Source organism: Petaurus breviceps, unplaced genomic scaffold (assembly GCF_028583685.1).
Source record: "Petaurus breviceps papuanus isolate PSGF00001 unplaced genomic scaffold, PetGlider_PUasm1.0 38, whole genome shotgun sequence".
Classification (NCBI taxonomy): domain Eukaryota; kingdom Metazoa; phylum Chordata; class Mammalia; order Diprotodontia; family Petauridae; genus Petaurus; species Petaurus breviceps.
Window position 1 is genome coordinate 48487311 of NW_027186304.1, and position 25786 is coordinate 48513096.

At 39.3% G+C, this 25786-nt stretch overlaps 1 long non-coding RNA gene and 1 pseudogene across 1 annotated transcript; one reads left to right on the plus strand and one right to left on the minus strand.

The window, feature by feature from the left end:
- Positions 1-2510: 2510 nt before the first annotated feature.
- On the minus strand, positions 2511-20193 carry LOC138170488 (uncharacterized). The gene is made up of 3 exons (XR_011170637.1): positions 19735-20193; positions 4362-4477; positions 2511-2544 (listed from the first exon to the last, which is right to left on the minus strand). It is a non-coding gene; the product is annotated as an uncharacterized lncRNA (long non-coding RNA).
- Positions 6003-7686, plus strand: LOC138170083 (KAT8 regulatory NSL complex subunit 2 pseudogene; annotated as a pseudogene).
- Positions 20194-25786: the final 5593 nt, after the last annotated feature.

The following is a 25786-nucleotide window of genomic DNA, read 5'->3' on the forward strand; positions in this document are numbered from 1 at the left end:
GGGGGGGAGGGCAGGTGTAGTAGTTCTGGTAGGTATACCCGTGTGTGTATTCATCCGTCAATCAGTCAGCCAATAAGCAATTACTGAGGGTCTTCTATGCCTACTATGAGCCAGGTAATATGCTAAACACTAGGAAAAGACAGATGAACAAAAGACAACCCCAACTCTTAAGGAACTCTCAGTCTAATGAAGGAAACAATATGAAAACAACTATGTAGGATAAATTGGTGATATCCAGTAGAGGGAAAGCTTTAAGGGGTGAGCATGTACGTACGTGTGTGCGTGCGTGTGTGCATGTTTGTGTGTGTGTGTGTGTTTACAGGTCTTCTGTGAAGTTCTGGGTCAAGACAGGATCAAGGAGGAAAGCCAAGGCTAGGAGCTTTAGTGTAGCTTCAGAAAAATAGTATTTTTTAAAGGGTAGAACTAATGATCTTTTATTAAATTGGGAAAACTACCATTATCTCATTAAAGTGAAGAAGTAAATTAGGAAGGAAGGTTAATAGAAGATGAAGTGCCAAATGCACATAGAGAAGGTGAGTTTTTCTTTCTTCCTTTAAGTGATTTTTTCCTTTTTATTGAGTTGTATGTTATATCTAGAGACTAAAGAAAGAATTTATAAAAAGAAAAAAAACTCATTTAAGCTTTGTTAAAAAGTCATTCAACTGTCTGATGCAGATGCTTATCTGCATCCTGAGAAAGAACTGATAACTAGAAGCATATATAGAATAATTTTACCAACTCTTTATATGCAACACAACCAATGCCAACCCCCTACCAAAATTTTAGTTACATGCACTAACAAGTAGTAGATATTAAGAAATATCTTTACTAACTTCCCCTAAATATTGTAGGCATTATATAAAATAATTAGGCACAATTCCTGCCCATTTTAAATTCTTTTTTTTATTTTTTAAATTAAATTTGATGTTTATTTTTAGTTTACATCATTCATTTCCACAAAATTTTGATTTACAAATTTTCTTCCTGTCTTTCCCCTACTCACCACCCCAAAAGAGCGATCCCACTGTTTACCCTCCCCCAGTCTGCTCTCTCCTATATCCTTCCCCATGCCCCCTCTGACTTTCCAATAGGGTAAGATGGATCTATATACCCCAGAGCCTATAATTTCCCAGTTGCATGTAAAAAGAAAATAATAATAATATATTTTTTAAAACATTTGATTTTAAAACTTTGGATTCCAGATTCTTTCCCTTCCTCTCTCATCACCCACCCTTACTGGGAAGATAAGCAATTCAATATAGGTTGTACATGTGTAGCTACACAAACATTTCCATAGTGGGTATAATGTAAAAGATTGACTATATTTCCCTCCATCCTATCACACCCCCCACTTGTTCTATTTTCTACTTTGACCCTGTCCCTTTTCAAAAGTGTGTGCTTCCAACTTTCCTCCCCTCCCCAACCTGCCTTACCCTCCATCATCCCCTGTCTCATCCCTTTCTCCCCTCCACCATTTTAAATTCTAAATTGAACGTATTGTTAATTTGATGATATGACATTGGGACATTCGTTGAAGATTAAAGGTGGCCAGTCGACCAAGCATTCTTTTGGTGAACATCTGGCCTCAGGGCTGATCTCTAAATGTCAGTCATCACAAAGGCTAGAATAAGATGACTGAAGCAAATATAGTACCTGGATTTAACTTCCGCATTAGTCTTAGGAATATAATCTAATAAGGCGTTGTGTGACCCTTGCCATTTCAGAGGTCATATTTCATGCTTAGTTGTTAAAGGTTGTTTTATGGATCCCCAAATATTTACTGAGCACCTATATGATGCTTGATGCCACTTTCCACAGCTTTCACTATCATTGTTTTTCATACAGCCTGCATCCCAATAGATCATAGCTATACAAATAGCAGACTTGCTAAAAATTGTATGTTTTCAGATGCCATTCTATGTATTAAGTGAAACTTGAGCATGAATTCAAAAGTGCTCAACTAGTGTAGATATGCATTCTCTTTCCCCATATTTTCTTACAAATGCTTCTGTCACACCTACTCCACCTGCAATCCTTTTTAACAGCAAATAGATACAAATTAGAAGTCAGTGCAAGATCACTAGTATAAAAATAATTACAGAATCAAAGAATACAACCATTAAAGTAACTTTAGAGACCTTCTAGTTCAACCCAAACCTAAATAAAAATCCCCTCTAGTCTATACCTGAGGACTACCACTGGGTGGAACCCGTTGCCTCCCAATTCTTCTTTCTTGTTATTGAGTCATTTCAGTCATGCCCAATTCTTTATGACCCCATTTGGGGTTTTCTTGGCAAAAATACTGGAGCGGTTTACCTTTTCTTTATCCAGTTCATTTACAGATGAGGAAAATGGGTTTAAATGACTTGCCCAGTATCACACAGCTAGTTAAGTATCTGAAACTGGATTTGAACTCAGGGAGATAAGTCTACCTGACTTCAGCTCTGGCATTCTATCCATTGTACCACCTAGCTGCCCAATTCCTCTTTAGGATAACTTTTCCCACTTACCTCTATATAACTTCCTCTTGTTTTGTCCTCTAGACTAGAAAAAAGAAAAAAGGTAAATCTCTTCCACCTGAAAGTCATTAAAATATTAAAATTATTCCAGGTCCTATTACTTTTTCCCATAAATCTTTTCTTCTCCAAGCTAAATATCCCCTTCTTTCAACTACATAGCATAGTTTTATATTCTCTCACTTACCCTCCTCTGGGAATTTTTTTTAAAGCAATTGGGGTTAAGTATCTTGCTCAAGGTTACACGGTCAGGTGTTTCTAGGTGGGTGCTAAATATCTGAGCCCAGATTCGATCCCCAGGTCATCCCAACACTGGGGCCGGTGCTCTTACTCGCTATGCTACCTGGCTGCCCCTGGGAATATTTTTAAATGTGATATCCAGAACAAAATACAACAGACATGTTCTTGACAGTTCACATCTAACGAGCTTGAAGTCCAATAAAACTCCTACATTGTCTCATGGAACTTTTGTCTAGCTTTGCCTTTCCCACCCTGTACTTGCAGAGTTGTTTTTCAGAGAGTCACAAAGTCACACAATTTAAGATTTGGTAGAAATCTCAGTAGATATCAAGTCTAAGCCATATATGAAATTGTAGGGACAGGAATAGGACTGGACCTATTAATTCATTAGTATAAAGAATTCCCAGGTGAGGAATCTCTTGCCAATGTAGGTCATTATCTTCTCTGTAACTTAAAAGTCTTTGAGAGTTGACTAGAGCACTGAGAGATTAAGGGATTTCCCAGAATACATTTAGTAGCTATATGACCTTGACAAATCACTCCTCTCAGTCTCTGGGGCTTTGGTAGAGAGTTTTTGGCCAAGTTTTAACATCTATTTCAGGCTTTTCCTTCTTTTCTTGGGCTTTCCCAAAAGATATGATATATGTTATATGTTTTAAACTTAATTTGATCTAGCATTTTATGTAATATTACATAGCTGACCATTAGGACTCATAGAATAACTTTTTTCATTTCCTTTAGTTCCTAAAATAATTTAACATGAATAATGTCAAAACATGTAACTCTCTGCTGATACTTTTGTCATTCTATTTTTTTTCATTACAGTACCAGTAAACATGTTTTGAAAAGCATGATCTGGATGTAACTAATTTTAATGATTAAAAAACTATCAATTTACATATATATATATCTATATCTGTGTGTGTATTTAATAGTATTACTTAATATAGTTGGGAGAGTTGATTAGAAGATCCCATTCAATTTATTGCATGCCCCTTCCCTAACCCACATGATTAAATTATAGAAGATAAAATGGCACGGGGAAAAGACCAAGGTGTTATTTTAAAAGAAATATAAAGAGAAAATAAGACACTAATAAGTTTTTAAACAAAGTACAAAGAATTATCTATACTTTACATAGATATTACATTTACATAGGTAACTAGCCATTAGATGTTCAAAGGCCAGTGCCCCTGCTAGCCCTTTAAAGAACAAAACAATCTCTCTGAGGAGTCATTCCAACTCTATAGGGAGTTCTGTGAGTTGAGAAAAGGTAAGCCCCATTATCAAGAGACTAACTACATAAAAGACCAGGTTCAGGGAGACCAACTGAACAACCTGCTATATTGCCAAGGCAATATTCACAGCACCAACAGTGACTATTAATATGCAGGCATAGTTCTGAATTGCAAAATATAACATACTCTCCATATAGAAGACAGAAGCAAAACATTTATTCAGACACCACAAAGCCAAATCCCAATACCAGAAAGTCAAATCCCAACACCAGAAAACTGAATCCATCATAGCAACAAAGAAGTTAATACACCTTATCACCACAGGAAGCAACACCATCCCAAAACCTTCCCACAGACAAACACTCACAAGTCTAGTTGTCTCCTTGCCTGCATCCTCTCTCCATTCTAACTGCTCTGACTCCCAGCTTTCTGCTCCATCCAGCAAACTTCTTCTACCACAAACTCCATGTGATTATCGTCAGCCTATTAAGGGCCAGAGAAGATCTTCAAATTACCATTACAATTACCATTACACCTGCCTGGAAGAGATGTCATATTCAGGGGAGCAGAATAAGGATACCATAAGAAAAGACATCCATGTCCTCCAATATAGGAAGTATGACTTGCTTTGGCCACATGTATTGCTGAGACATAGATATGTTATTGTTATTATTAGTTAGCATATACATAGTGATTTAAGGTTTATAAAACAGTTTACAAATATCACTTTATTGGTGGCAGAGCCAAAATGGCAGAGCAAAAGCAGGGACTTGCTTCAGATCTCCTCCAAACTCCTCCAAATACCTGTTAAAAATGACTCTAAAATTCTAGAGCGGCAGAACCCACAAAATGACAGAGTGAAACAAATTTGAAGCCCTAGACAACCTGGAAGGTCACCAGGAGAGGTCTGTTGCACCAGTCTGAGAGAAGAGTGGAATCTACCTTCAGCCCTGTCGGCACAGATGGGGCTGGAGCAGGCCTCAGGGGACTGAATCACTGGCAGCTGTGGTGGTTTCCAGACTTCTCAACCCACAAATGCCAAAGACAACTTAAAAGGTCAGTAGGAAAGGTCTGTCAGACACAGGTGAGAGAGGAGCAAGGTAAAGCCCCTGCCCCAGGGTGCTGGTGGAGCAGTGGTAGGGGCTGCTTCCAGAGCTCTTGACCCACAGACAGTAGGAGGATCCAGTGGCTGCTCAGCGGAGATTGCAGGGATCTCTTTGGTGGTGCTGAGGCAGGATTCTCTCGCTTTGCACTGCTTCTATCTGGGTCACCGTCCTGGGTCATGGTCCTGGAGTGAGGAGAAGTGCTGGTGTAGCCAATGCTTATAGTGCAGTGGAAATGAAATCCTCCTCACACTTCTAAGGCAGAAAGGAATGCTTGTGGTCACTCACAGACCAGAGCACAGACCAGGAGAGGAATAAACACCTCTCCTTTCATCGTACGACCTTGGAAGAACTGAAAATTTACAGGTCCCTAGAAATCTCTCTCAAAACAGGTGCACAAAAGCCCTGAAACTTGGGACAGTATACCCTCCACACTGGAAGCAGAGATGTAAAGAGCTAAAAAATCAAGAAATTGGCTAGGAAAATGAGCAAACAATAGAAAAAAAGTCAGACTATAGAATCTTACTTTGGTGACAAGGAAGATCAAAACAAACAATCAGAAAAAGGCGACAAAGTTAAAGTTCCTACATCAAAAGCCTCCAAGGAAAATATGAATGGGCCACAGGCCATGGAAGAGCTCAAAAAGGATTTTGAAAATCAAGTAAGAGAAGTAGAGGAAAAATCGGGAAGAAAAATGAAAGTAATGCAAGAAAATCATGAAAATTGAGTCAACAGCTTGGTAAAGGAGACACAAAAAAATGCTGAAGAAAACAAATAGCACTTCATTTTTATCCTCACAACAATCCAGAGAGTACTTGAACCTAGGATAAACACCCAATGGGGAATTCAACCTTTAAATGTAGCTAGGGGGAGAGAACTAGCAGCAAGGCCATTGAGGTGTTGGTATGAACAGAATTCAGATCCATGTCCTGCCATCGAATCAGGGGTATGCAGTGCCCAGGTCCCAAGAGCCCCTGTCTTTTTCCTTCACACACCGTCCATGCTCTCAGCCTCATCTTGAAGGGCAAGAGTTTTGCATTAAGCATATCCTTGAAGACAGGAATGCTCCTTTCAAGCAATGTAACTACATATCCACCAAGAATGGAAAGAGATGTCCTAACGCTGGCCCGAAGCCTGAGAAGAAAGATGGCGTGTCCTTCTGTGCAGAACATGCCCTTAGGAATGCCCAGGCACTTCATGCTCAGATGAAGAAAAACAATGTTGGATCCATGGGTAAAACACTTTTGTGCCAACTGAGTTCATATGCTAAGACAGAACTGGGTTCCCAGACCCCAGAGAGTAGTCGCAGTGAAACCAGCCGAATTCTAGATGAAGACAGCTGGAGTGATGGGGATCAGGAGCCCATTACTGTGGATCAGACATGGAGAGGTGATACTGACAGTGAAGCTGATAGCATAGAAAGTGATCAAGAAGACCCATTAAAACATGCTGGCGTCTACACAGCTGAAGAAGTGGCCCTGATCATGTATGAAAAACTGATTCGTTTATACAGTCTTTATATATTGACCAATTCAAATGACTTCAGCATCTACTGAAAGAGAAGAAACATCATTATTTACATAATCGCAAGGCAAAACATGAAGCTTTAGGTAGTAGCCTTTTGACAGGTCCAGAGGGACTTTTAACAAAAGAGCAAGAAAGTTTGAAGAAGCTGAAATGTCTTCGGCGCTCCCGCCAACACTATGGTGTGGAGGCCTTGCTACATGGACAATTAAAAGAGCGAAGAATGCTGGCTACAGATGGGGCTGCCCAACAGGCACATACTGCTCATTCCAGGCAGAGGTGTTTGGCTTTCATTGACGATATTCGTTGTTCCAACCAGTCTCTCCCGAAGACCAGGCATTGTCTGAATCATATCTGTCAGGATACCAATCAGATTCTCTTTAAGTGGTGTCAGGGCTCTGAGGAGGTACCCTGCTACAAACTAGTTCCTGTTCTCTCAGGGGATCCCATCCCTGCTGCCCACTGCATTTCCAGCTGCCACCTCAGATGTCACCTGAGCAGATACTCTCTGTGCCAGATGAACTAGAAGCTGTCCCCATGGATATGTACTTAAGTGCTGCTGAACTTCAGCCCACAGAGAGTTTACCTCTGGAGTTCAGTGACTGACTTAATCCACTCAGTTTTGGAACCACGGCCCTGGGGCAGTGCTATCCTGATTGGTGAGTCAGTCAAGGGCAACGTACATGGCCCATATTATCTAGTCGCCCCAGACTCTAGACCGTGCTTCACATCCCATCTGACCATCCACCCTGGCCATTTCCTTGCCATCTCTTCTGCTGCTGCTCCCTCTGGACCACTGGACCTCCTAAGACCACGCCCTGGGTGACTTAATCCACACAGCTTTGGAACCACCGCCCTGGGGCCATGCCGTTCTGATTGAACCAAGTACAGATTGCAGTAGGTGTGTTCTGATTGAACCAAGTACAGATTGCAGTAGGTGTGCCCAGGCCACAGGGATCCCAAAAACCTGAAGAATCTACAGTTTCTACACCATTGCCTGGAAGTGGAGTGGTTGCCACCAATGGGACGCCGGACCATATTTCTATCAGCTGATAGTTGCTACTGAGAAGTTGACTTTGGGAGAGCTTGAATTCTTCATTTCTCCAAGAAAAATTTGTCTGTTCCTCACCAGAAGAGAGGACCTGGGCTGGCATTTTTTTTCCCTCTGGGCAGCTAAGCTGTCTAATGAATCATAAAGCCAAATTATTCTGAGAATAGAGCAATAACTGTTTCAGCTGTGGGATACTCTTTAAAACTGAGCAAGATGTATGTAATGCTACCTGTTGGGGATCAGTGGATAAGTCTGCATCTAAGGGGAAGAAAACATCTTAATAATGGAATCACAAAACCTTGACCAGGAAACCAGTTGGATGGCCAATATGACTTCTGAAACTGGAAACTGGTTACCCAGTACCCTTTATTTTCCTAGTTCTCTTAACCTTTCACCACAGTGGAGTGCTAAACCGGGCATATCCTACATGCTAGTATATTAATTAATAATAAAAAGATGGTCATTTTGGCCATCTCTCTTAGACCAAAGACCCCTTATGGTCGTAGGCTTACAGTTCTTATGTTCTTGGAAAAGTAGGTGTTCCTGAGGGTGGCAATCAACTCTGACTGGCTAAGAATTAATAAAAGAATAAATATTATAATAAAGACTTGAGCTATATTTCAATAAGGGTCTTGAGGTAAGTAACTTAGATTACCCAAACCTTGGTCAAAGAGACATGTCAAGATATGTATGTGTGTGTGTGTGTGTGTGTGTGTGTATATCAAAGAGGTAATCCCCTTCTACCCCCAGACCTCTCTGACCAAACACAATGAATAGGAATGCATCTATTCTCTCCATCTGTCTGGGTAAGTTTTTGCACAAGATTTCCCACACTAGTTTATTCCTGGATAAGGAAGTAGAAAGAGGGGAAAATGTTGGTCCCAATACAATAATTAGTTATTAAATACAAGAAAGTAATAATCATTTCTCTCATCATTTAAAAGTTGTCAGTTCTTTATTAAAATTAAAACTCTAATTACATTGAAAAAGAAAATTAAAGAGTAGGGAAAATGGAAGATAACATGCCAGTTAATAAGGAGATGATTGAACTAGTGATTTTTAAAGTTCTTTCTGTTTTTAAATGTTATGATTCTCTTATCATTTAAAAGAGAACATTGAGAATATAAAGAAATACAGTAGTAATATGATTAATATCTAGAATAGATGGAAGAATAAAAACATTGAAAATAAAGAAGACAGAAGAATTATTTATATAATAGACACTAATAGAAATGGGAGACATGAAGACAAATCTATGAGGTTAAAATGATGACAGAAGATGTCCAGAAACAATCCTAGAATGAATGAAAAAAATCACTTTGTTGTAGGCACCATCCTAAGCACTGGTGATATAAGTATATAAGTGAGACAATACTTGCATAGGAGGAGCATACATTTTAATAGGGTTAGACAGAAGCTAGCCTGATTTGGTCAGGCAAGTAATAAGAGTGACGATGGAGATACAGGGTAGTTGATTAATATCTCATATTTCCTGGTGTAGGCTTCATTCTAGACTACAACACATTTCAGCTTCCTTCTGACTTCACTCCTGAGGATTCCTTCACGCATTGGAAGGGAAAGGAAGGGAAGCCCTTAAGAAGGGAAGAGAAAGAAAGAGGAAGAAAGTCAAGTCAAGTTATCAGGGCTTAATTATTCATAGTCATGGCAGTTTTTATATTTAAAAGCTTATTTTATTTGTGACACTTGCCAAATGATAAAGTCTGGTGAGGATAATCTCTCAAGCAGAACTACAGTTTAGAACTCCAACTTAAACACATGTGACTAGTGAGTTATTAAATGTCCTAAGAATTTTCATGGAAGTGATAGGTTCTTTAAAACAAAGGGGAAAATAGATAATTTATTGGTACAAACTAGAATCAGATGTTAATATTGGTTAAATACCATCTTCCTGTACCTCATTTTTGTTCAGTCTTTTTTTAGTCTGACTTTTTGTGACCCTATTTGGGGTTTTCTTGGCGAAGATACTGTAGTGGTTTACCATTTCCTTCTCCAGCTCATTTTACTGATGAGGAAACTGAGACAAACAGGGTCAAGTGACTTGCCCAGGGTCATACAATTAACAACTGTCTAAGAAAAGATCTGAACTCAGAAAGAGAAGTCTTCTCAATTCCAGGTCTAGCACTGTGTGCTACCAAGCTGCCCTCCTATAGCTCAATAATGCTTTTTTTTTTTTAATTTTTAAACCTCCTTGGTCTTTTAAAAAGTAGTGATTTTTATAGTACCAACTAAAAGGGTAAAGAAGACCAAATCATCTTACCTTCCAGCAGAGGGCAGAGCTGCTTTTCTTACTATGTGAGAATTGACGTGAAAGTTTTCCTTACTGTGTGCTATTGATCTGAAAGTTTGCCTTTCTATTTTGGAAGTATTCTAACTCAATTATACATGGAAATTAAATTAAGAAATGTGTAGTTGGGCCTATATGTGGTTGTCAGCATTGGGTGTACTGAGGATTTCAGAGATGTCAAATGTTCACTTAACAAAAAGGAACTGAATGTATCTTGGGAAACGTGTTAGCATAGGTTGAGAATCCAAAAATTACATCTGAGCACCTATGTAGTTAGTGTGGTTTTGTTCTTTTTAAGTGTAAGAGGAACAAAGTATACCTTTAAGAGGGAAACACAAATATGTTTAGGGAATGATGCAAGGTCTTTGGAATCAATGAGCAATAAACCATTGGATGAGAGAAATATTTAAGAAAAGGCAGCTTATATATTACAAATTCAACTTATTAAATACCACGGTTATGGTTGGTTGGTTGTTGTCCTTTGTTCCAGGGAACCAAAATAACATCACTATTCTAGAGTCAGGTTTCGGCGTATCTGGTTGTGACTGATCAGACCAATACAAGTTTGGAATGCTTTACAAGTCAGGCATAAATAATTCATGTAAACATTTGGGGTCGATTTTCTAAATTCGCTCATCCTGCATTTTCTTTGAACTGTTTTAATTCTGTTTTGCTCAAAGAGCACAGCACCTTCTCTGATGTGGGCATGCCATGCTGAGTGGTCCTGTGCTACTGTCTACCATGTCACAACAATCAATTCCAAAGTTCTTAAGAGACACGTTGATAGGGGCGGCCAGGTGGCTCAGTGAGTAAGAGCACCGGCTCCAGTGTCGGGATGACCTGGGGATCAAATCTGAGCTCAGATACTTAGCACCACACCCAGAAATAACTGGCTGTGTAACCTTGAGCAAGTTACTTAACCCTGATTGCTTTAAACAAAAAAGAGAGAGACCTTGAGAGTGTCCATGTATTGCTTCTTCTGACCACCATGTGAACCATGGGTATAGGCAGACTCTGAATTCCTCACTAAGGCCTCACAATTAATAACAGAGCTTTACACTCATTTAGCACTGTTATCAGTTTTATACCTATTATTTCATTTGATCTTCTCAATGAACTATGAAGGAGGCAAAAATGATATTATCCCATCTGTAAAATGCTGTGATTGGCCTAGGTGGCCCATGAAATCCCTGCCTAGAATGAATTTTAAAAGTAGTTTTAATAATTTGCAGGTATTGTCCTAAGGTACTGTTCTAGGTTCCAGGTACTGCCTTAAGCACTGATGACATTAAACATGTAAGTGAGACAAAACTTTCCCTCAAGAACCTTACATTTTAACAGGGAGAGATAATACTTATAGGGTAGACCAAAAGCCAAGGCAGGGTGATTTGGTCTAGAAAGCTCTAGATCTATGATCCTATAATGCCCATTTAATACATGAAGAAACTAAGGTTCAGTAGGGTAAAAGTGATTTTTCTAACCTAAGGGGGTCAGGAGAATGGCGTGACAAGAAAAATTTTAACCTTCTTTCTCATAATCATCTGTAATTTTTTTTGCTATTCAGTCATTTTCAGTCATGTCCAACTCTTTGTGACCCCATTTGGGATTTTCTTGGCAAAGATACTACAGTAGGTTGCCATTTCCTTTTCCAGCTCGTTTTATAGATAAGGAACTGAGGCAAACTGGGTTAAGTGACTTGCCCAGGGTCACACAGTTTTTAAGTGTCTGAGGCTGGATTTGAACTCAGGAAAATGAGTCTTCCTGACACCAGGCTCAGCACTCTATCCACTGTACCACTTAGTTACCCATCTGTAATAGAGACCTTTTCATTGACATGCGTTGCTAAAGTCAGACATTAAAAATGGAACGATTCTAAAGTGTTATCTAATCAGCAAGTCAGGAGTATTTCATCATCTCAAATGCAAAGAGGTTGTTGAAAACTGGAGGGGCTGATTCTAGAACTTCAGTATGTACTCGCTACTGTCATCTTTTTCTTTTTTTTTCTAACAAACTAGCAGTCCATTTTTAAATTTTTTCCATTAGAAGGTATAACTTCACTAAATTTTATTTCATTAGCTACAAAAGAACTCTTACTTAAGTAAAATAAAAATACTTATGCACATGATGCAACTAGATCATCTTGAAAGTGTTCCTCTGCGTGGCTCCGGCTTCCAGCTAACCTATTCATGTACAAGGGGACTCTGAACAAACTTTGGAGCTACAGAACCCACAAAATGACACAGAGAAGCTAACCTCCAGCCAAGGACATCCCAGCAGGCTGACAGGAATCAGCCAGCACAGCGCTCTGGGAGCTGAACCCACTCCACTCTGAGGTTTTAGTCCCAGGGCGGGCCTGACCAGCCACCAGCTAGAGGGATTCCAGATCGCCAGCAGTTGTGGCCGGTTCCAGAATTATAGATGCTAAGATTAGCATAGATGCTAAGGACAAAGTGAGAGGTCAGTACACTGTGGACTTTGGGACCCAGCAGTTGGGAGTGCGAAGGCTTTTGCCCCCGGGGAAGCCACAGCCGCCCCCATGTGGCAGCTTCAGCTCCTGGCCTGCAGAGTGTAGGGGGGACCAAGCAACCAGTCTGAGGGTTAATCACTCTTGCTTTAACCTGTTCGGATCTGGATTGCGGTCTAGGGTGGAGGTCCTGAGGTGTGTGTCCAGCTTGCCAGAGTGTGTGGAGGCTTCAGCAAGGGCACCCAACTAATACCTCCAGCAGCTGAGAAAACCCCAGCTCTTGGGATGGAAGCTCCCCTGTCTGGTGGCAGAGTCCTACTGTGGCAAAAAGCCCAAAAGTCAAGTAATTGAGTGGCAACATGACCAGGCAAAGGAAACAAAGCAAATGGAAGAACCCATATTCGACTCCTATTTTGGGGACAAAAAGGATCAAAGCATGGAACAGGAGGAAGACAGTGAAGTCAGAACTCCTGCACCAAAAGCTTCAAAGGAAAATACAAGCTGGTTACAGGCCATAGAGGACCTTAAGAAGCAGATAAGAAAAGTGGAGGAAAAAATGGGAAGAGAAATGAGAACAAATGCAAGAAAATTACAAAATGAGAGTCAACAGCCTGACTGAGGAAAATACCACCTTAAAAAACAGACTAACTCAAATGGCAAAAGAGGCTCAAAAAGGCAATGAGGAGAAGAATGCCTTAAAAAGCCAAATTTGCCAGATGGAAAAAGAATCTCAAAAGCTCACTAAGGAGAATCATTCAGAACTTTATAACTTTATGAGAAATCAAGATGCTGTTAAACAGATCCAAACAAATGAAAGAATAGAAGGCAATGTGAAATATCTCACTGGAAAATCCACTGACCTGGAAAATAGATCCAGGAGAGATAATTTAAAAATTATTAGACTACCTGAAAAGCGTGATCAAAGAAAGAACCTAGAAATCATCCTCCAAGAAATCCTCAAGGAAAATTGCCCTGATGTTTTAGAACCAGAGGGCAAAATAGAGGTTGAAAGAATCCACCAATCACCTCCTGAAAAAGATCCCCCCAAAAAAACTCCTAGGAATATTATAGCCAGGTTCTGACATTCCCAGATCAAGGAGAGAATATTACAAGCAGCCAGGAAGAAACAATTTGAATGTTGTAGTGTATCAGCAATGCCATATTCACAATGCCTATGGAGATTACAGATATGCTGATATAATTATCCATCACAAAATACATCATGCTTGCCATATGGGGGAATAAACTAGAAAATTTATTAAGATACCAAAAGACTGAGTCCCAAAACCAGAAAGTGAAAGCCATCAGAGTAGTTATGACATTGGCACAGGTAGATAAAGTAGAAAGCACCCACATTTTCAAGCCTTTAAAACAGAACAGGCTACCTCAGGCAAAGGTCCTCCTCTCCCCACTCACAGCAACCACCCAGCATCCGGGAAACGCGCTCCCAGCAGCTCCGGCCCCTGGCAGTCCTCAGCAGGAGTCCTTAGCAGAAATTCTGGCTAACTCAAAAAGGGCTTTGCGCTGCCTCTGCCTCTGCTGCTGCTGCTGCCATCGCCACCACCGCCAGCCACCTCAAGAACTCTAGTTTTGGCTTCCGCTTCCTCTTGCTCCGCCCCTTCCTGCTACGTCAGCAAGTCCAATGGGGCATGGAAGATCTTTAAATCCCATAACCCTTACATGTGGAAACACAATCAGGATAACCCAGGATCTGGCATCTTCTACACTGAGGGATCGAAGGGCTTAGAATATGATATTCTGGGGGGCAAAGGAGCTGGGATTAAAACCAAGAATTACCTATCCAGCAAAACTGAGTGTCATGTTTCAGGGAAAAATATGGTCATTCAGTGGAATAGAGGATTTTCAAGCATTCTTGCTGAAAAAACCAGAGTGGAATAGAAAATTTGACATTCAGATACAAGAAGCAAGAGAAGCATGAGAAGGTAAATAGGGAAAAGAAATCATAAGGAACTTATCTAAGTTGAACTATTAACATTCCTACATGGAAAAACAATATTTGTAATTGATGAAACACTTCTCAGTATGAAAATAGTTGAAGGGAATAGAAATATATATATATATATACACACACATATATATGTCTATATATGAGCATATGGTATGAGTATATGGGCATATGAATACAAATGTGATTGTGTATACATATGTTTACAGGTATACATAGATAGAGGGCACAGGACCAATTTAATAGGAAGGGATGATACTTAAAAGGTGAAATTAAGAGGTGAGAGAGGAATATAATGAGAGGAGATGGGGAGAGACAGAATGGGGTAAACTATCTCATACAGAAGAGGCAAGGGAAAATGGTTCCAATGGAAGGGAAGAATAGGAAGGCAAAAGGGAATAGGTCAACCTTATTCTCATTGAATTTGGCTTGGGGAGGGAATGAAATACACACTAAATAGGGTATCTCACCCTACGGGACAGTAAGAGGGAAGGGGATGAGAGGGGGGGTGATGGAAGGGAGGGCAGGCTGGGGAGGGGGGAAGTTGGAAGCACCCACTTTTGAAAAGGGACAGGATAAAAGTAGAGAATAGAACAAGTGGGAGGTAGGATAGGAGGGAGGGAAATATAGTCAGTCTTTTACAATATATCTACTACGTTAATGTTTTGCATTAGCTACACATGTACAACCTATACTGAACTGCTTATCTTCCCAGTAAGGGTGGGTGACAAGGGAGGAAGGGAATGAATCTTTAATTCAAAGTTTTAAAATCAAATGCATATATACTATTATTAATACTATTTTACATGTAATTGGGAAACAAGATATACAGACACTGGGGCATAGAGATCCGCCATGCCCTACTGGAAAAGTCAAAAGGGTTATGGGAGAAAATATGGGAGAGAGCAGATTGGAGGAGGGGATATCCTGTGGGACTGCTATTTTGGAGAAGTGGGTAGGGGTAAAAAAAAATAAAATAAAGTATTCCTCTTGATATTACCTCTGTTTTTAACTCTTGGCTTGGTCAGAATTTAATACAACAACTACGCAAAAATCCTTTTGAGCATTTAGGGTTATTATGGCTTTCTTGAACTAAGTTTATGTTACCTTCTTATTTAAAGAACTATAATAATTTCTAAAAAGAAATTATATTAAACATTTCTACAGGAGGAAATCTGGAGTAGGGAGTTAGTAGCAAAGCCGGCATTAGAACCCGGAACTTCTGATTTCTGACTTTTCAGTCCTAAATTGGCTGGTTGATGACCTGGATTTCTCTTTACATGTAAGCATTACAATATGCATTACAATGACAGGAAAAATAAAGTACCACACTATATCACAGCATCAAATTTAATTATTTCACATTAATGGCAAATATGAATGGTCCATTTTGCCAGCTGTACTCAAAAGACTGCAGCTGTAAGGAAGTCATCAAGGGTTTCACAAATTTCCCCTTTAGAGTGGTATGAAGGCACATGATAATAAGAAACCCCAGGATATTTTCCAGAACTCTGAGTCCAACATTATACTTTTTCAGTATGGGGTTAACAATACAACTTTAGGTATTATTGAGAATATCATGTAGTAACAGAGGGGTAGTAACAAAAATGTTAATGCAAGATTTAAAAGTACTAGATTCTAGAGTTTTTAGAAGTATAGTGCAACTGAGGCAGATTGCATAACATTTTTCACAAATATATTCTTAGAGATCCCACCTAAATTTAAATTTGCACTTATCTAATATACACTCATGGAGCAGGTCATCATATTAAGCATTTATGGAGGCAGAGCCAAGATGGTGGAATAAAGTCCAGGAGGCAGGGACTCTCCCAAACTCTCCTCCAAATAACTTGAAAATAATTCCTCAAATTGAATTCTAGAGTGGCATAACCAACTAAAAGACGGAGTGAAACAATTTTCCAGCCCAAGACAACTTAAAAAGTCTGCAGGAAAGGTCTGTCCCACTGGGGTGAGAGTGGAGCTGAGTCCAGCACAGGTTAGCCATCGCAAGCCCTGCCCAGCAAACCAGCAGCGGGCCTTGGGGTGGCTGAATCGGCATGGCAGATTCCAGAGTTCTCAGTCCACAGACATAAGGGAGTAAGACAACTGGTCAGGAAGAGATTACAGGGAACCTTTTGCTGGCACTGGGTGCAGTTCTCTGTTGCATTTTCAAAGTCCCAGGGTGAGGAAGAACACTTGTACAGTAGAGAGTTCAGCCCAGGTGGAGAAGAAACACTGGTCACAGTTCCAGGGCAGAAAGAATGCTTGTGGTCACACAAAACCCCATAAGACCAAAGCACAAAGCCAGAAAAGCAGTGACCACACCTCTCCTCAGACCACACTACCTTGGAAGAACTGAAAACTTACAGATCCCCCAGAACTAATTCTGAAAACAGCAGCATGGAAAACATGAAGCTTAGAACATGCCCCTCCACCCCAGGAGCAAAGTCCAACTTTACCATAAACTTAAAAGTCAAGAAATAGAATGGAAAAATGAGTAAACAATAACAACAACAAATAATGTGATCATAGAAAGTTATGGGGACAGAAAACTATCAAAACACAAACTCAGATGACAACAAAGTCAAAACTGATCAACTGTGACTGACTTAGCTATTCTCAGCAATACAATGATCCAAGACAATCCCAAAGAACTCATGATGAAAAATACTGTCCGGACGCCTCCAGAGAAAGAGCTGATGGGAGTCCAAATGGAGATCAAAGCATACTTTTTTATTTTCTTCGTTTTTCTTGGTTATTTTTTCTGGTCTGCATTTTCTTCACGAAATAACTAATATGAAAATATATTTTGCATGACTGCACATGTATAACCTACATCAAATCGTTTGCCTTTTCAATAAAGGGAAGTGGGAAGAAGGGAGGAAAAGGATTTAGAACTTAAAATTTTTAAAAACAAATGTTAAAAATTATTTTTACATGTAATTAGGGGGAAAAAAGAAGCACTTATTAGGAAAAGTATAGTGCATAGAGCCCTGGCTTGGAACTCAGGAAGATTTGAGTTTAAATCCAATCTTAGACACATAGGCTGTGTGACTTTGGACAAGTCAATTAACTTCTCAGTAGTTCTAGGCAACACTCAGTCTAAAACATTAAGTTGTAGAGAAAATATCAATTTGAAATGGTAAAGGACAAACTTGTTTGGATTCAGTCAAAGTTCCACACTTGGGGACCTAAAGGGCCACATGTGGCCTGGAGGCCACAGATTCCCCACTCCTGCTAAAGGGAGTTGTCCTCAGCCTGAGTTTCCCCCAGATTTGTCAAACTCATAGCCTGTGGGACTCCAAAGTACAATTGAACAAGATTAAAGCGATAGTGGGAAATGTGTAACAAAAGAAATAAAAATACAATACAATCTAGATAATGCTAATTTGTGGTTTTCAAAGTCAATATATTGCTGTTAGTGATCTGTTTCTATTTGAGTTTAATATCACTGCAAATTAAAATCACAGGTCTAGAAAAAATAAAAACTGGGTACCTAGTGTTACTAAACACAAACAATTATTTAAATAAGTATGGTCCCTGAAATCAATGTCAGATGCTCAATTAACTGGTTACCACAAAAATGTATTCAGTTAAATGTTTAAGGGAAACAGAGGCGAAGCTACCTTGTGTTCAGATACTGGCCACTGACCACTGATTATATATTATATGTAATATAGATATACATGGCTAATATACACATGGAACCAAAGATGGGGTGCATGAGCTTCAGGCAAATATAAACTTCTCAAGTGACAATCTGAACCCAGATGAAGCCCCATTAATACTGGTTCAATGAAGGTCTGACAATCAATGCCCAAGTGGAATTTCTGGTATGCCATTATAAGCCGACTGGGCAGGAATCACATCTTACTTATCTGCTTCTCTCCCCTCTCCATTTCATTAGACATAAAGAAAATGAAACCCAAAAACATATAGGAATTTGCCAAGGGTCAGTCAGAGAATAAGTAGCAGAGGCATAATTTGAACTCAAGTCTTCAACTTAAATCCAATGGTCTTTACAAAGAACTACACTGCTTCTCTAAGAAAGGCACTTAACAAAGGTTTAGGAATGGAATTAAAATAGAAAGACCATCTCTCAGCTGAGTATGCCAACCACTGTCAAGAAGGATTCATCCATTTAACCATGTAAAGTCTACTCTGGACCTCTACTCTGTCAAAAAAAAAGAAGTGACTCCAGATATATGGTACAGTGGAAAAAACCTTAAGTCTGAAATCAGGAAGACCTAAGGACAAATCAGATCTCAGACACTAAGCTATGTGATGATCTTGGACAAATCATTTAACATCTGTCTGCCTCAGTTTCCACAATTGTAAAAAAGGGGATAATAATGATAACAGCACCTACCCCCAAGAGTTGATATGAGGACTTAATGAGAAAATATTTATAAAGCATTTCAGTATAGTGCCTAGCACATAGTAGGCACTATTTAAATGTCAGCTACTATTTTGATTAGTCCAGTAACTAAAGTAGCACATGAAAAGGACATATCACATTCCTCATACCCCTAAACATGTGGAACACCTTTAGACTAAGCACTTTCATGACAAACTATAAGGCAAATTCTCCTAAACAAATGACCTCATGAGCTAATTAATCCACCTTAGCATTCTGAGAAAGGCTGTTACTGTTCAGGCAAGTCCACTTCCCTAGCATATTTAAAATGCTATGATACAAAGAGCAGATGTGTTCCCACTGTGCTGTGAGAGATGTATTACCTGATGTAACTGAATACAAAGAACCCTAAAAGAACTCAAGAGTAGAGTTGGGAAATTCTGTTCTAAGTCAAGTGAGTACTTTATACATCTTTACGCCAGTCCTCATATAGTGCTTTAAAGTTTACAAAGCATTTTACATACTTCTTTTTTATTTGAGTTGCTTAACAACCCTGTGAAGGAATTACTACAAGGAAATAGTAACCCCATTTTAAAGATGGCAAAATCGAGGCCCAGATCAATTAAATGTCTTTCCTGTGATCACACAGCTAGCATATGTCAGAGGCAGGACCTGAATCTAGGTCTTCTTGACTAATTTCAGCACTTTAGTCCACACTGCCAATATTTAATTTGTGAAATTTAATAAATTAGCTAGAGAAGGGAAAAGTTATCCAGTGGATACATTATGACATTCTGAACTAGCTGGGGAAAAAACTTCTACCACCTCCTCCTCTCTCCTATCTTTATAGTTAGTACCACTTTGACATGTTTGGAATAGAAGGTAAGGGCAGGGGGCTCAGGCAGAGTTGAGATCTAAGAGAGGAAGAGGTCCTTCGGGGAATCAGGGGGCAGTAAAACTGTCTACCTACCATTAATTCTGGTCTCTCTCAATCTTCCTTCCCACAAGAGGCAGTTGTCTCTCATCCTCTGTCTCTCCAGCACCGTAATTGGGCAGACATTAGAGTTGGAGAGGCAAAGAGTTCTGGGCTCCTCCCCAAGGTTCCCTCTTTCTTCTGTCTCCCTTGAGGACAAACAAATCAAAGGAGAGTAGGAGGCTGAGAACACAGAAAATCTCAATTTCTTACTAATTGCCATTGGGCCTCTTATAAATATTGCAAAAAAAAAAAAAAGAGAAGGTTTTCTTTCTTCAGTATTCATAAACCAATGAAAATATAAAGAGGCTGTTTCTGTGGAACAAAAACCTTGTTCTTTGTATGGAAACAAGGGTGTGTCAGCTTAACAGCAGGCACAGTTGACAAGAACACTTACTGTGCAGCATTCTTTCAAGACCCAGAGGTAAAAGGAAAACATGCTGCTGCACAGGAGTAATGAGTTGAGAAATTAAATCTGAGGGTGAAATCTTAAGATTTCCTCGTTATTAAGGAAGCAGATGAAAGAGGAAAATGTTGATGACTTTGTCAACTGGAAATTCTCATCAAAACTAAATACAATGAAAAGCAAAGAAAAATTAAGAAAAGAAATAAACAGATAATGAAGAACTTTGAGTTTGAGAACCATTTTTTGGTTTTAGTTTTGGTTTTTTAAGTAGGGATAGAACTTTTTTTTTTAACTTTCCTTTGTCACCCAATTTATCCCCCCAAAAAAAAATCTTCATAGGATCTCTAGTATTGAGTGGATAATCTGAGTGCTAGAGCTCAGGAAGACCTGAGTTCAGATCTAGCATTAGATACTTACTAGCTATGTGACCCTGGGTCAGTCACTTAACCTGTTTGCCTAAGTTTCCTTGCCTATAAAATGAGGATAATGATAGCACTTACCGCCCAGGATTGTTGTGAGGACCATCTGAGATAATAATTATAAAGTGCTTAGCTCAGTTCTTGGTACATGGTAGGTGTTTAATAAATATTGAGTGATTGATTGCCTAGCACATAGTAAGTGCTATAAATATTATATATATATAAATATATATAACATATATATAATATATATAAATATATATATATAAATAAATGTTAGTTATTGTTGTTGTCTGACCCGCTTTCCTTCTCTATATGTTGGGATAGCTTTGGTCCAAGCACCAGTCATCTTTCCCCTATAGTATTATCACTTTTTTTCCAAAGGGTATGACTCGGTTCCAGCAGGGTGGAAGGCTGAAATATATACCTGGAAAAGGATGGATTTCGTTCATACAGTCATGCACACATTATTACCAAATGATGACACTCCTGCTGACTGAAGGAACACATTTTGTGATCCATTTACTCCAGTCAAGGCATGAGACCAATTAAAACTGTATAAACACAGCCTGAGGACTAGAGGGCATTAAATATTTAATCTGTAAGAAGATCATTCCAGAGATAATTTAAGCACTGTTTTTTAAATATCACATAAGAGGAGTCATATCCCAGACTGAGTGGCAGTCATCTACCCCTATTTTAATTTACAAAAAGGGTAATATGAATCTGGCCTCCAATCGGAGACCTATTTCCCTGAATAATACCATAGGTAAGGACTATGTTTCCTTCCTGTCTAAAAGACCCATTGAATGGATTATGAGAAATGAATATATCATCAGGAATCAAAAGGGCTTCACACTTACTGATGGCTGCAGCAAGCATAACTTCTTGTTACAGTCTATATTGAATGAAGCCGAACATAAAAGGTGGCCTCTGGCTCAACTAACCGAGGCATTTGGCTCAGTGCCAGACAAGACAACATGACTAGTACTAAAATGGGTCAATTTACACAAAGAGGTGACTGGTGATACAAAAAGACTCTACAGGGACTGTAAGACCACCTCATGCCAGACATTAATATTCAGGCACAGAGGAGGCATTGGGAAGCTAGGTGGCACAGTAGATAAGAGTGCCAGGGCTAGAATCAGGAAGACCCTTCTTCCTGAGTTCAGATTTGACTTCAGACACCAGCTGTGTGACTCCAAACAAGTTACAAGTCTGTTTGCCTCAGTTTTCTCATCTGTAAAATGAACAGAGAAGGAAGCAGCAAATCTTTGCTCATAAAATCCCAAATGGGGTCCCAAAGAGTCAGACCTGACTGAACATCAGGAAAGTCAGGGCTATTCTCTTAGTCCTAAAATTTTTTGAGGTAATTTTTTTTATTTTACACTTAAATACAGAATGAGGGGGGAAAAACATTGCCATATACACCACATTGAACCATAAGAGAGGATTTAACATAAAAGACCATATTTCCATTTCAAGAAAACCCATATAATAAATACTACACATTGTTTTCAAAGCTATTTCCTTGTTGGTTTCCTTTTGTTCTCTGCTGTGCATTTTTTACTTTATTTTTTCCCCTTGCTCCCCTCTGCATGTGTCTTAGTTGATTGATGACCTCATACAATACTCCTCATAAAATTCCAAATACAAAATCTGGGGACCCCAGTTATGTCTGAAGAAAACAGCTTTTCTTACCTTGGAATCCCCATGGGTTCCACACTGCAGATTCCGTGAAAGATGCCACAATTAATATGACTGCAGACAGACCTTGAGGATAAATCTAATATGGTTCTTTGGCAGAAAATAGATATAGAGTAAATACTTTCATCTTACTCTGCATCTCATTCCACTTTAAGAACAGCATGGTCCCCAAAAGTGCCCTCAAACTCTTGCATGGAACTATTTAAAAAGATGCCAAGAGATGGCTGTATCTCAATTGGACTAGAACCAGTATCAAGTCCCTATATCTCTCCTATGAAATGCTGGTGAAGGAGGAGGGAAATGAACCTGCTACCACTAGTAGTAACAGCAGACATCAGTCAGATGGCTCGTGCAGTGAGGCTTCTGGAATCAATTGATCTGGGTTAATTCCCCCACCATTCTCTTAGTAATATCATGAGGAACAGAATTAAATATTACGCTAAACCATAAGCCCCTGCCATTCATTTAAATGGCTCAGTGAAAGGCAAATTTGAAAATAAGGGCACAGTAACTTTCCAATATCTGGTCCCAGCCATGAGCAACCTCCTGACAAATGTCAGCTAAAACCTCAAATGAGTAAAGAGTAAAAAAAAAAAAATGGTGTCTTGGTACTATGGTTACATGACAATCTGTTGGCCCTAGAAGCAAAGAAGAGGAATTTGAAATATGTTCTAAGATATTCTTTTCAATAGTAGCTGATCAGCAAACCCTGTCAGAGTAAAGTATATTCTATCACCTCAATGACTATAGCCTCAAAAAAATATATTTTTAAAAGAGGAAAGGATCTTTTACCCAATTTGTGGACTGACAATTAATTCACAGAGACAGACTGGATTGTAATCTACTCCATGGGAATTGGAAATTTGACTGTAGAGACAAGTCATTGGTGTAGGGCATCATATAATCTTTCCATGAGTTCATTCTGAGTACTGCCTAATTCCTATTATATGTTTAATGTTTATGTCCCTGAACCATCTGATGGAGTCCCACACTATCAACTTCTTCATCAAGCTAGCACACCTTAGATTGATTTTTAATTTAAATAGCACAATATCATTAATGGGATCCTATTCCCTTAGGGCCTTCACTATCAGGGAACTGTAGTATATCCTGTAGCTTTCTTGAGCCAGATGCTAACAGACTAGCATAGTCATGCCAGAGAGGAGTATGTAACAAGTAATATCAGGAGAACCCCCTGATCAATTTGATAAGTTTCTCCAATCAATCTGATCAGCAGGGCCTATGTGGAAGGAAACATTCCTTACAGAGCTAAAAATAACCCCAAATTCTTTATTGATGGCACTCAGGGAATTCCTCTGATGGGTCCCTATGACCCAGATACTTCCAAATGAGTGGTTTCCTGACTAGTTCCTGTAGTCTATATGAGTGAACTATGAAGTATATCTTCCTCTTCCCCATCCTCACTTTTTTCTGTTTTACTTACTTTCTCTCCCTTGGGACTTCCAAAATAGAGTAAAGTAACATTGTTAAAAAGAGAGAATTTCATTTAAAAGAATACAATAAGGAATGCATACTATAAACAACTTATAGAAATTGTTCACATTCACTAATCATCAGAGAAAAGAGTTGATGCCAAGCACCTCATCTATCTCTGTCAGGACCAGATAAACACTGACTGCCACAATCCATTACATTCATTGCTACTGCCCCCCACCTCCACTGACTTCTCTCTTTGCTCCCTGTGCTTCTCCCCTACCTGACACATAGAATGCCTGTAGTTGCTTCACTGCTCAGATGGCTTGGATAAGATATATGACTTCCAGACATTTTTCTCCCCTGCTAAATCCTAAGAATGTGTGTTTTTCAGCTTTGGGAGTTAGCTCATAGATAATCTTAAGTTTGAGTTTCACAATTTTGAGAATTAGAGTTCAAGAATCAGAAACTGACCTTCCAGAGAGATATTTTCTCAGTAGAATGCAATTTGGATCTTCCTTCTCCAGTTAGAGAACCATGCCACCCATCGCAAGGCAAAATATCTGAACCTTCCCAAGCCCACTTCATATTGCTGTGAATTGCTCAAATATATAGGCCCCAGGTGAACAGGAAATATTTGTTCAGAAGCCCTACAGAAGATCTTTACCTTCTAGGGGAAACTAGTTAATCTACTGAGTTATTTAAATATTTCCCATTTCCTTTATTTGTTTATTTCTTCCCATGAGTCTTTTGTGTCTTGCACATTTTCCATGGTAAAGTAAATAAAGATCTGTATCCATATTGTATATGGTACCTTTGTGGGGAAGGATTCTGTTACACATGTAGCATCCCTTCTGGAACGCCCCACTTTATTGATAGTTAACTAATAGATATTATTACCTTCTAACCAGAAGCTCCTTTGAAACATGAGCTCTACAGACCCATTTCATTAATATATATACAGGCAATTCTTCAAAAGGATTTCTCCTATGGACTACACTCAATATCACATGACTGAGGGGTGCTGGACAGTGTGCTGGACTGGGATTTATGAGAGACCTGACCTTGAGTCTTTCCCCAATGTTTACTAGCTGTGAATGGCAGATCCCAGCAGGACGAATTTTTAAACAATGACATCATCCCCAAGCCTTGACCACACTGAAGTTTCTTTTACTCCTCACTCCACTTGAAGAGGAACGTTGCCTAGACCTGGCCCTACCAGAACTGACTGTTTTGGCAAAACCTATTTCCCAAACCTGTCTGGGGGGGAAGGGAACAAACTATACTTATATAAGTAATTGGTTGTTGTTGAGTAGCATCTGATTTTGCATTACCCTAGGGACTTTGTCCATTAGGTTTTCTTGGCAAAGATACTGGAGTTTGCCATTTCTTTCTCCAGCATGTTCCCATTTTACAGATGAGGAACTGAGGCAAATAGGGATTAAGTGACTTACTCAGAGTCATGCAGTTAGCAAGTGTCTGAGGCCAAATTTGAACTTATATCTTCCTGACTCCAGGCCTGGTGCTCTAAACACTGGAACACCTAAAGCCCTAGAGAAAGTTAAAGTTCTTTAAAACAAAGAGAGGGAGGTATACGGAAATGAGGGAAAGAATAGTCTTATTTTGCCTTTTTTTTTCCCTATACTCCTAATGCCCCTATGTACTCAGGAGTAAAAAGGGTTTTTACTAGATAATTGTTTAGTTACCTTTATTAGCAAAATTCTGAAACACTAAATTTTATAATCATATAGATTGTACTTTCTTATAGCTTCATTATTTGCTTCAACTTTTTAGCTTAGGTCACCTTTGAAAGTAAAATGACTTGCAGTTTGTGACACGGATGGAAAATAAAAACAAGCTTCCTCCTTCTGAAATCAGAGCAACAAGAAATTAATCTGTCCTCATATATCAAAGAAAGAATTTTCAGCTCTGTTTGCTGGAGTCCATAGAAACTGAGTTTGTTAGATTAGACAACTCTGCCTTGTGCCTCAGTCAATACAGTAGTGTTCCTCAAGTAGCTTTGCCAATGATAAGATAGAAAGGAAGGAAGGAAGGAAGGAAGGAAGGAAGGAAGGAAGGAAGG